Source organism: Anolis carolinensis, chromosome 3 (assembly GCF_035594765.1).
Source record: "Anolis carolinensis isolate JA03-04 chromosome 3, rAnoCar3.1.pri, whole genome shotgun sequence".
Taxonomy (NCBI): Eukaryota; Metazoa; Chordata; class Lepidosauria; order Squamata; family Dactyloidae; genus Anolis; species Anolis carolinensis.
Window position 1 is genome coordinate 54764759 of NC_085843.1, and position 12781 is coordinate 54777539.

The following is a 12781-nucleotide window of genomic DNA, read 5'->3' on the forward strand; positions in this document are numbered from 1 at the left end:
CCACAGCCTGCCCAAGAGAATTTACATGTACAATTTAAGGTACAGGAGGTGGAAAATGGAATGAAAGCAGTGATAAGTACAGTCCAACAGGCTCAGCAAAGTTTTTTTATATACTTTTAGACATCTACATGAAGTCACTGGGGGAGGTCAGCTAGAGTTTGAGAGCTGGATACTATCCGTTTGCTGACAATCCCTTGCTCTTTCTCCCTTTTACAATGGTCCCCAAAGGAGCTGCTGAATCCCTGAACCATTGTTTGGATGCAGTGAAGGACTGAAGGTGAGTAAACTGTGCCTCAAACCAGTCAAGATAGAAGTGTTGTAGAAAAGCTAACATGGTGTTAGGATCATAGCCAGTTTTGTATAGCACTGAGCACCGAATTATTAGATTTGCATCTTGGGTCTCTCTTTGACACAGCACTGTTCCTGAAAGGCCAGGTGGCTGTGCTGGCCACTTTATATGCCAGCTGCCCTGGACAGTTGTGGCCATAGTGGCTAATGCTTTAATTACTGGAGATTAGAATTAATTTTACATGGGGGCACCTTGAAAAGTGTTTAGAAGCTGCAGCTAGTGCAAAATGCATGAGCCAGACAATTGTTGGCTGAGCATCTTAGAGATTATATAATCCAGTATAAGAACTGCACTGGCTTTTGGTTTGCTTCAGATCAATTCAGAGTGCTAGTTACGATATAAAAATCGGCAAGTTTCTTGAGGTCAGGATATCTAGTATAGTTCCTGCTCCCATACAAGCCTGCCTGAAATCTGAGATCCACAGTGAAGGTCCTGTTGTGTGAGGTATGGGTGGTGGGTACATATGGTGAGGCTTTCTCTCTGAATCTCCCTCTGTATAGTTTTCTTTGTAGCAGCATATTGATTGTGGAACTTCGTGTCAATGGACGTTAGGAAGGCTCTATGTTTTCTGAGTTTTCAGTGACAGTGGAGTTATTTAATATGGTCTTTTAGAACAATTTTCTTTTAAATGCTGTCTGGTCTTTAAAATAAAGTACACTTTTAGTACTTATCTATTTATCATTTTAAAATTTTCATCCACTGAGACATTATATAATTACCACTCAACCCACTAGGACCTTGTGGTCGGTTGAGTCATGATATATAACTGACATAAATAGGTCAATATTCATGGTAAGGATATGTACTTATTTCAATATTACACAGCTTGGAGCTTATTTGCTTAGTTGCAGTATGACATGGAAAGTGGGGGATGCAGCCCAATGCTTCTGGCGAAGATGGGTCTCAAACTGATATGGGCAACTAAAGCCGGTCTGAGGAAACCTTTCATACCATATTGTTAGCAAAAAATAAGAATGAAAAATTCAACTGAATGCTAATTCATTTTAGTGAGCACGATCAACTGCATTTTGACAATAACTGATATTTTCCCATGACCTGTATTGTTTCCTGTTCTGTTATTTTTGCTTTGCTAGAAATCTTGTAACTATAATAATATGTACTCAGGAGCAACAACCAAAAAGTGTATCTATAGCATCAGATTCAGAGAGCATCCTTTTAAATAACAAACTAGCTCTGATTATATTCTGTACTGGTCACACTGACCTCAGATAAGGATTACCATGTATGCCTTAGATATTGCTCATGTGCACTTTGTCACTGTTTTTGTTATAAAATACTGATGTTTAGAATAAACTTTATATACCTTGATAACTAATGTGAATAAATTGGACTGAAAGCTGTGCTGGGGCTTGGTAGATTCTTTGACCAAAGTTATTGTTTGTTGTGTGTTTGCCTTCCTATTTAGTTTCAGGGCTCATTCCAGTTCCAGTAAAACAATAATGTAGAGTATGCCTTTGGTAACAGCAGGGGTTTAGTTCCAGGAACCAAAATTTGTGAGTGCCCAAGCCCAATGATATACAATAGTGTATTAAAATTGTGTCTTTTTATAAAATGGCAAAATCAATTTTTGCTTTCTGGATTTTTTTGTGTGAAAATATTTTCAAGCAGTGGATGGTAACATCTGTGGATGCAAAATCGATGTAAACCGCACTGAATCCTTATCGGAGATAGAGTGGTATATAAATAAAGTTTTGTTGTTGTTGTTGTTGCAAAGCGTTGACTGTAATCAAAAGGTTATAGGACAGACAAAGGAAGTAGGCTTGTCATGAAATCATCTGCTAGGGAATGTAGAGGAAAGGAGAATCAAGATCCACCTATTTCCTCCTCCCTCTTCTGAGATAAACACAAGTTCAAAGGACAATATGAGGCTATAAATTTTACACTGCTGATGCTATCTAGAGAAATGCTTGCTTCTGCCAGAAAGGCAACTACTTTGGACATAGGCTGGCACGGAAACCAAGCCTTGTCCTTGTTCTGTAACCTTCCAGTGTGTCCCATCTGTTCTCTGCGTAATTTTCAGATACAAATCTACAAAAAACCCCACTAATCTTCCACCTATTATATCACATCATGCATCAGACTGAAAACAAAGTACCAAATCAATGAAAAAGCAAAGGTTGGTGTTGACTGGATGGTCTCTTGGTAGATTGTTATTAACAAGCTGAAATGTGAGATTGTAAGATTGTATGACTGAAACGAAGACAAGAAATGCAAAATACAGTAGAGTTCCGGTTATCAGAGATAAAGGGCAGGGCCCAATCTCAGATAACCAGAACTGCTCAGATAATAGGGAGGCCCTATTATCCCTCCCAGCAATCCGGTTTAGGAAAGCGCCCCACAATCACTGCTGCCTAGCAACGCTCGTGGGGTGCTTCCCAAGGGGCGAGGACTTGCCGAGGGATGTCCCTCGGTGAGCCCTCACCCCTTGGGAAGCACCCCACGAGTGTTGCTAGGCAGTAGTGATCGCGGGGGGCTTCCCTGGGCCAAGGGCTTGCCGAGGGATGTCCTTCGGCAAGCCCTTGACGCTTGGGAAGCACCCCACGAGCGCTGCTGCCTAGCAACACTCATGGGGCGCCTCCTCCTCCCTCTCTCTCTCCTTCTCTCGAGCTCCCTTCACTCCTTTCCTTGGGTTGCCCCAGGAAGGAACTCGAGAGAAGGAGAGGGAGAGGGAGGGGCGCCCCTTGAGGTGCCTCGAATAATGCGGGGTGTCGGTTAACCGGAACTCAGTTAACCGGAACTCTACTGTACATAATCAAAGAGGATTTATGTGTTGTGACAAACAGACATCTTTCACCACTTGGGGGAACTTTTAAATAATGGAAAGTGTATTAAGCTATATGGTTCTGAAATACGTGCTAAGGGCATCTGTACATGACATTTGTACTGGTAGTTGTTTTGTGATTTAGCTATACTTAGTGCAGAAAACAAAAAGGTATTTTTTCCCCTTGAGCATGTTTTGTGGCTTGCTACTGAACAGGAGTGCATTAAAAACTAGGGGCATCTTTAGTATAAGACAATGCATTTTCAAGTGACTGAAAACAGCATCAGAACCTGTTAAAAATCCATTTGGCATATATTTTTGTGCCAAATAGAATTCATCAGCCTCCTTTTTGAATCATCAAATAGATAGGCAACATTTTACAAAATGTAAACCCCATCAGATGTTTAATCATTTTGACATAACGTCAGATTAACAACATATAGTAAAAAGTGATCTTGGAAACCAGAGTCACCCCTGGTTAGTACTTGGACAGAGCACTGCCAACAAATAACAGATGCAGTAAGCTATATTTCAGACGAAGGAACCAGCAAAACCACCTCTGAATATTCCTTGCCCGGAAACCCCTATGAATTTCATAGGATCGCTATAAACTGGCAGGCAACTGAAGACACAGGCATGCAATAGCGTGTGTCTCTCTCTGTGTAGGGAGAGCATACAAATACCGTGTTCCCTCCAAAATAAGACAGTGTCTTATGTTAATTTTTGCTCTCAAAGATGCACTAGGTCTTATTTTCAGGGGATGTCTTATTTTTCCATGAAGAAGAATTCATATTTATTGTTGAACAAAAAAATGAACATTTATTATATACTGTACAGTAGTTGTCATCACAATCCAGCATAACCGGACAAACTGTGAATCCTATCAAGACATTCTTGTTACTACCATTATTTCTATGTAAAACAATCCATGGTACGTACATTTACCGATCCTGCATGCTCTGGTGTTCTGTTCAGCGGGCATGCTTCCAAACAAAAACTTTGCTAGCAATTCAACAAAACCTTTACTAGGTCTTATTTTCAGGAGATCTCTTATTTTCGGGGAAACAGGGTAGCACTCCTGTAAAATCAATTGCATTGCATCTGATCTGTCAGCTTCCCATTGTCTTTCCATTTTGCACTGTGCTGTATTATGAAAAAGGCAAAGTACAAACTTTAATATATTATCAAATGAGGCAGCATGTCCTTAGGGTATTTATTAAGAGGACATTGCTGGGAATCAAGCTAGGCTGCTAATCCTGATGGGAATTGTAACAAAGTGGCCTGGCAGGTAATCCAGGGCTGCTGAGAGTTGGCACAGGGCCTGGGACAGATGCATGATTGACCCCATCCGTATTTTCCTAAAAACCACACATTTATTTTCAGTCTTTCTTACCCTGAGTTAAACCTGTCACTTAAAAACTTGAATCAAACTTGAATTAAGCTTAAGTGAATTATAAAAGAAAAGAAAAATGTTTGTTAAAACCGGATACTTTATTGACATTGACACCGTCTGCAAACCCAGTAAATAAATTAAATCAAGTACAGTATGATCCCCTGTATCCATGGGGGATATGTTCCAAGACCTCCCAATGATACCCGAAAGCACATATAATAGTGAACCCTATATTTGATTATACATGGACTGAATATGCATCATTTACTGTCACGGAGCCCTCGATGCTGCAGTGGGTTAAACCCTTGTGTCGGCAGGAATGCTGACTAGAAGGTTGGGTTGCTGACCTGAAGATTGGCGGTTTGAATCCAACCTGGGGAGAGCGCGGATGAGCTAGCTCAATGCAGGGACATGAGAGAAGCCTCCCACAAGAATAGTAAAAAAACATCAAAAACATCCATCCCCTGGGCAACATCCTTGCAGATGTCCAGTTCTCTCACACCAGAAGTGATCTGCAGTTTCTCAAGTCATGAAAAATATACTGTCACTAGAGTATCTAGAAAGGTTCACAAACACCTTGAGGATACTTTTTGGAATGCAGGTAAGTGAAACTGTAGGTATTGAATCCATGGATAAAGGGGTCTTATTCTACTACTACAGTATTAAATTATTCTAGTAGTACAATAAATTCTCAGTTAACCAGCACCCATGGGGACTGGTACACACAGGATAAGTGTAGTTTCTGGGTTGTTTGAGAGTTTTCAATTAAAATAGGACTAACTAATACTATGGACATTATCCCATGTGGAGGAAAGCGTCATATATGTGGCATTATGTCATTTTGCATTATAAAGTAAATAGTATTGTTTCTCAAGTCCTATCACGTGTTGTTCTTTCTTGCCTTTACTCCCAAAAGCATCAATTTTCAGATTTATCACAAGAGCTAATGCAGTTCCCGCCCACTCATTTTTTTAAAAAAGGAACCTTGGGAGGAAAAAAACCCTTGGGGATACTAGACTTTCCCTTCTAATCCTGTGACTCCCCAATTAGACAGGAGCACTGATCTTGGAAGAGAGACACAACTTTGTGGAGTTAGACTTTCCCTTCCAATTCTGGGACTCTTGAGTAGATAGGAAGCACTGATCTGGGAAGAGAGACACAACTTTGGGGATTTGGACTTTCCCTTCCAACTGAGGAGACAGAAAGCATTGATCTGCATCTCCCTTGCCCCTTGCTCCGCTTCCCTGGGCTGTTCTCCTTCCTCTTTATCTCACAAGATAGCTGTAGCACAATTTTGAAAGCCTAAGAAGGAGAAATGACAGGAAAAACAAAGTGGTGACATTTTGAAATTTCAGTATTTTTAATGATTAAATTATTTTTTAAAAAATTACTCATGAAGCAGGATTTTGGGAGAGCAATGTCAATGCTTGGTAGTGTGATCGAGGTGACCCCCCCCCCCCCCAGGACTTTGTAAAAGATAGTTCAAAAATCAAGACTTTATGTTCTATATTCCATATATTTATAGTAGAAGGTGATTGAGACTTTTTACTGGAGTTTACTGTGGATTATCCCTGCACTCTGAGGCAAGAGATAACAACTTCATAAATTGTAAAATCATGCTGCTAAAACTCCACTTTTATGAATTTCCATGCTGGGTTCTCCAGATGTTATGAACTTCGTTCTTATCAAATATTTTCAATTGTTTATATCATTCATGATTCCCCTTTATGCAATGTAACTCACTTTTATGGATTCTCCCTTATTTCCATGAAATCTATCTGTCTGCCTATATGTATTTGTACTCTTTGGGATCCCTGGAAAATATGTATTTCTCCCAGCAGGGTTTATATTCCAACTTTATTTTATTTTTCATTTTATTTCATATAATTGCCAAGTCATGAAATCAAATAGGAAATATTTTGAACTCAACCTGAACCCCAGAACCCATCCCAGTTCCTATGACCCAGGCTTCCCTTCCCAAAAACAAAAGGATAATCTGCCACCGCTTAACCCAATCAAATTCAGATTGCATGGACAATATAGGGCTTGAGTCGCCGAATTCGGAGTGTTGTCCTAAAGGTGATTTGCCCCAAGGCAAACATTGTCATATCTCACCCAAAGGAAAATCCAGGACACCTCAGGAAGGCGCCCTGCGGAGCCTTTAAATATGGCTCATCACCACCCATCTTTACTTCGACCTCTGACACCCCAAGGCATATCTAAAATCTGTATATGTGACAGAAACCCGGACATCCTTGATTGCTGCCATTAATCCCTTTAGAAATCGGTCTAGCAGGAATTAATCCGATATTTCCTGCCCTGTCACTTCATTGTTTCAACAACTCCCGCCTTCTCCTTCCTGATTGGCCCGAGTAGAGACAAAAAGCAGCTCCCTATTGGGCCAACAGAGCAAGGCGGGAAACGAAAGCCCGCCTCGTTCAACCTTCTAGCCTATCAACGATCAGGAGGGCGGGGGAGCGGGGCGGGAAATTCAAAGGGCTGTCAGACTGAAATTTTGTATAAATATGGCTTTATTTTGATTATATGGTACCCTAGTAGACTGAATGATCGCTACTAGAGTCCTCTTCAGCTGAATTGCTCAATAAAGGCTCCTTGGCGGAATTTTCCTTCAACTTTGGCGGACTTTCTTCATTTCGGCTTCAGGTTGTATTGCGGCTCATATTTTCCTATTGGCTCCGCCAAGGTCCGTTCTCTCAGGACCGGATCGGGACTCTCCTTAAGGGCCCGATCCCCTAAAGCGCGGTCGACAACATAATTTGGCTTTACCACGAAGGGACTTGCTTGGAAGTTCCAAAAATCAATTTTTAGGCTAAAATTCCAAGCAGCAACCTTGGTCCAGATATTCTGGAACAGGTTGGGGAGAGAAACGGCTGCAAGGAGGGCCCTCCGACCAACAATTTGACCTCATTTCACATCCAAATTTCTCTGGCAGTCCCTTTCTCTCTCTAGATCTGATTCAGGGTACTGAACAAAGGAGCCAGATAGGAGGAAGCAGATTTTTAGCTCCTCGAAGGAAAGGCGCCAACGTGAAACAGGGGACGCCCTGAAAAGGAACCGGTTCCGTTTTAAGACCCAGGTGGGAGGAGCTCTGGAGGTATTGCACTTCGGATCAGGGCTCGGTAACAAATCCTGCTGAAACGCGGGAACATCTGGCACCTGAAAGCATGTGAGAGCAGTCTAGCTTGCAGATTGCAGGTTCAAGGATCGTAGGGTAGGGGAACGGTTGTGCTCCCGGGTCACCTATGGATTCTATGGATGCTAGCCATCCAGCCTTAGTGGAGGGGACTATTGAAAGGACGAGCTGCATCCTACCGGTTGGGTGAGTCGTTACTCCATTAACTGTCGGTGTAGGCAGGGGCTGAGCTAAGGATGGGTGTTTGTTCAGCATGTCTAGGGTGTCCCACCCCAGCAGACATCCCCAGGGATTCTCCATTGGGTAAGATCCTGGCCAATTGGGGTGGGCTTGCATCGAAAAACATGGTGCAGGCCAGGTTGGGCTAACTCAGCGCGCATAAGTGGCCCCTTGTGGCCCTTGAAGGGGGAACAGCTTGCCCCCTCCTTGAGTCGCCGAATTCGGAGTGTTGACCTAAAGGTGACTCGCCATGGGGAAGGCAGGTGGTTCCAGCTTGCTTATGCCGCGATGTTCATGGCCCTAAGCCAGGGAGAGAATTGGAGGGGGGAGGGGGTCCACGTCTTCCCATGCAGAGATTTGGGCTCCAAAAACAATCCCCCCAAAGATTCCTCTCTAGACCCTTTCCCCTTACCCCCTCCTCCAGAGGATTTTCTGGACACATTTGCTTGCCTTCTCCCCCACCCCATCAGCCCAGGCCCTCTGCCCCATCCCTATCCCTACTTTTTCTCCTCACCCTGAGTCCTACACTGATCTAGGACTCCCAAATTGGCCTTCCAAGGGAACCCTTACTTCAGGGATCCCCCCTCCAAGAAATTCCCCTCCCTCCATAGAGTTCAGCCCAGTCTAACGTGGAGGAGGGCTCCCAGCCTCCTCCCCTCTCATCCCAAAAACACACTCGATCCAAAACACTGTTCCTCTTCTCAAGATACACTCTCTCAGCCATTCTTCACCTCTCCACCCCCCCCCCCCAACCGAATCCCTCTAAGCCTTTTCCCTTTCCACCCCAAAACTCCTTCCCCCTTGCGGCACCCCTCCCTTAATCTCTCTCTTCCTCTTGCTCGTCCTTTTGTCAAGAGGAACAGGGGGAAAGGAGGGGCCGTGGGGAGATGAGGACCATCAGGGGAAGGAGGGGGGAACGGTGGAAAAGGGGGAACTGACTGTTCAGAGACCATAAAACATCCATTGCCATCCTCTGTTTTATCTGAAGCCTGAATATTGGGTCAATAGTTTTCCAAAGAATTATTTTCCCCTCTCTCCCTCCTTTTAAAAGCTATCTGTTTTTGAATTTTTGAGTCACAGTTCAATCCCCTTTTTTTCCCCTCTTCTTTTCTGTTTGTTTTCAAAACATTACCCATAGCTCCAGAAACTCCCCAAAGACCCCAGAGGAACATAAATTTTTGGACTGTCAATTTGCATTTTTGTTGGTTACAATTTGCAAGTGGGACCTTTGATCTGGCATTCTTTCAAAATCGTCAGGTCACATCTTGAAATTAGCTCAAACTAAAGGATCCTGTGTCCCCAAAGACTCCTTTCCCTTTTTTTCTTTTTTTCCCACCCAATCCCTTTGGGCAACCCTGCAAAACCCCTCCCCTTTTTGAATTTTTCTCTCTCTGCCTCATCCCCCCTCCACTCCCCAACCTTCTACACTCTCTCAGCCTCATCCCCCCTCCACTCTCCAGCCTTCTATTCTCTCTCAGCCCCCCAACCATCCCTTCTCTCTCCTCCTCCCAACCCCTCCACTCCCCAACCTTCTACTCTCTCTCAGCCTCATCCCCCTCCACTCCCCAACCTTCTATTCTCTCTCAGCCCCCATCCCAGCCGTTCCTTTGAAGCCTGATGCCCCCCCCCCCAAAATTGTATCTGCCCCTGCCACTCAACTCCTGCCACATTCAGAGTTTTCCTCAGATGGGAAGAATCACCCCACCATCCCCCCTCCTTCTCTTGCCCCCACCAGGCTCTCTCTCTCTCTCTCTCTCTGCGCTCATTCCTCTCTTGGAGAGAGAGGATAAGGAGGGGCCACGGGGAGATTGTGCAAAGAGGACACTTTTTTTCTCTTCCTGTTTTTGGAGGGGCAAAGGGGGGAGAAGATTCAGTCCTGAAGCCTCCCACCAAGATCTATAGTTCTCCAAGGATCCCTTCCTTCTTTCAAATCAAACCTTCTCCAACTTGATATTCTGCCTTGCCTACCCTCAAATTGTACCCTTTTTTTCTTTTCCTCTCTCTCTCTCTTCCCCGGCCTGAGTGAAAATCTCTCTCTCTCAAATCTCAAATCCATTTCTCCTCTCCTTCCTCTCTTCTCACCTTTTAAAATCCCTTATTTCCCTTTGTTCCCATTTTCTAGACACTATCCCTAAGATTTTACCTCAGTGTTGTCTTATATTTCCTTTGGTCCTTACAAATGGGGGGAGGGGGGCATTCCTTTAGCCGCTTCTGTTTCTTAATTTCCCCTTTTCTTTCTCTCCCATCTGGGAAGCATGGCAAAGGATTTGGGTGGGGGAGGGGGACTCCCAGAAAAGTGTTGATTAAATTTTGTGTGTTTATGTAATGTGTGGGCTGTAAACTCTTCTCTACTCACCCCTTTGCCTTAAAAGCCACCAGTGATATATAGTTTTCTGGGAAGGAGGGCTGGAATGGACTAGCTTAGTGCTATGCTCTCTCTCTCTCTCCCTTTTCTTCTGTGCCATCTCACCTCCCTATTTTCAAAGGTTCAAGCCCTAATATTTTGTGACCCCCCCCCCCCCCCAGAGAAATCCTGCTGCTTCTGTGGTTTTAACTTTTTCTTGTCTCTCTCTTCTCAAACCTCCCTTATCTTAGGGACAAAGGGGGGGTGGAAGAATGGATGTATTTTCCTATATGTGAGTTTTTTTTTCTCTCTCTCTCTCTTCCACTTCATGTTTTCCTAGGCCAAAATGCACTTCAACATTCTCCTTTTTCAAAGCTTTCTCCCCCCCCCCTTCCTTCCCCTGTGAAAGGGACTCCCAGCATCCCCATTTCTCTTTATAAACATACAGTCAAAATCCTGGTTTACTTTTATAGTAAAGGCACTCTTTCACTCTCCACAGTTCCCCAACAATCTCCTTTCTTCCTTTCGGGTCCTTCTCCCTCCCTTTCCCTGAGTGCATGCGTGTGAATGTTTTAAAAATCCCTCTAACTGCCTTTAAATATGAGGAGGGCATTAGAGTCCAGGGGACCTTCCAGGCACAGCTGAAGAGATCCAGAGGACCGGACCCAACCACCTGACTGAGGACATCAGACCAGACTGCAAGACCCATAATCCATACCTGCCACCATGAACAGTTCTAAGACCTGGGTAGGGGCTCTCGGAGTGCGCTGTGGATTTCATGCAGCAGCTAGAACCCGGAGGCCATTGGAGATGGTCCTGTGAGGGCCTTTATGGCCAGACCACCGTATGGTGCCCTCCAGCTGGCCTGGTTCTGCCCTGGCAAAGGGCTACTGAGTGCAGGTCTGCCTTTGACGCTGCCAAGGAGGCCCTCATGACATCACCAGGGGACAGAATTGGCCGCCATGGCAGAAGATGTCCCAGAAGAAGTGAACAGGATTCTACCAGTGACCACCATGAGGGAAGGATGTTCCGCCCTCACCCGAGCTGTGCCAAAGAAGAACCCCAGGACTGCTGGAGCCCTCACAAGGTATGAGTGACTTCCCTGACTAACCCCACCACGGGAGGGAGGGGGGGCTTATAATCTGTCCTTAGTTTCCCTAGGCACTCTCTCCTTTCCGTCTCCTCTGTTGGAGTGCTGGACCTGCCTGCAGTCACCAGGAGGCGCCGTGCTGTGAGGCGCAGAAGCTGTGCCCAGTTGCCCCCAGCTGCCAACTACAAAGGGGGGCCCAAGCTGCAGCCAAGAAAAGGCAGCCAAATGGGAGTACTGCATCACAGCCTCCATCATCCCCAGCCCTCACCACCTCCACCTTCATGCTCCATTTCCCATGACTCCAGACCAAGGGACATCTGCTTCAACACCATGGGATCACCCACCACTGACTGAACCTCAGCTTTCACCTCTTCAAGCTCCTGCCCTCCAACAAAAGTCACAATCTGATCTACCAAGGCAGAGGCCCTGCATGCAGTGAAATGTCGGGGCTTTGGGAAATGTTCATAGCCATTTCCAAGCCCCGAAGGGGGGAAAATGTGATCGAGGTGACCACCCCCCCCCAGGACTTTGTAAAAGATAGTTCAAAAATCAAGACTTTATGTTCTATATTCCATATATTTATAGTAGAAGGTGATTGAGACTTTTTACTGGAGTTTACTGTGGATTATCCCTGCACTCTGAGGCAAGAGATAACAACTTCATAAATTGTAAAATCATGCTGCTAAAACTCCACTTTTATGAATTTCCATGCTGGGTTCTCCAGATGTTATGAACTTCGTTCTTATCAAATATTTTCAATTGTTTATATCATTCATGATTCCCCTTTATGCAATGTAACTCACTTTTATGGATTCTCCCTTATTTCCATGAAATCTATCTGTCTGCCTATATGTATTTGTACTCTTTGGGATCCCTGGAAAATATGTATTTCTCCCAGCAGGGTTTATATTCCAACTTTATTTTATTTTTCATTTTATTTCATATAATTGCCAAGTCATGAAATCAAATAGGAAATATTTTGAACTCAACCTGAACCCCAGAACCCATCCCAGTTCCTATGACCCAGGCTTCCCTTCCCAAAAACAAAAGGATAATCTGCCACCGCTTAACCCAATCAAATTCAGATTGCATGGACAATATAGGGCTTGAGTCGCCGAATTCGGAGTGTTGTCCTAAAGGTGATTTGCCCCAAGGCAAACATTGTCATATCTCACCCAAAGGAAAATCCAGGACACCTCAGGAAGGCGCCCTGCGGAGCCTTTAAATATGGCTCATCACCACCCATCTTTACTTCGACCTCTGACACCCCAAGGCATATCTAAAATCTGTATATGTGACAGAAACCCAGACATCCTTGATTGCTGCCATTAATCCCTTTAGAAATCGGTCTAGCAGGAATTAATCCGATATTTCCTGCCCTGTCACTTCATTGTTTCAACAACTCCCGCCTTCTCCTTCCTGATTGGCCCGAGTAGAGACAAAAAGCAGC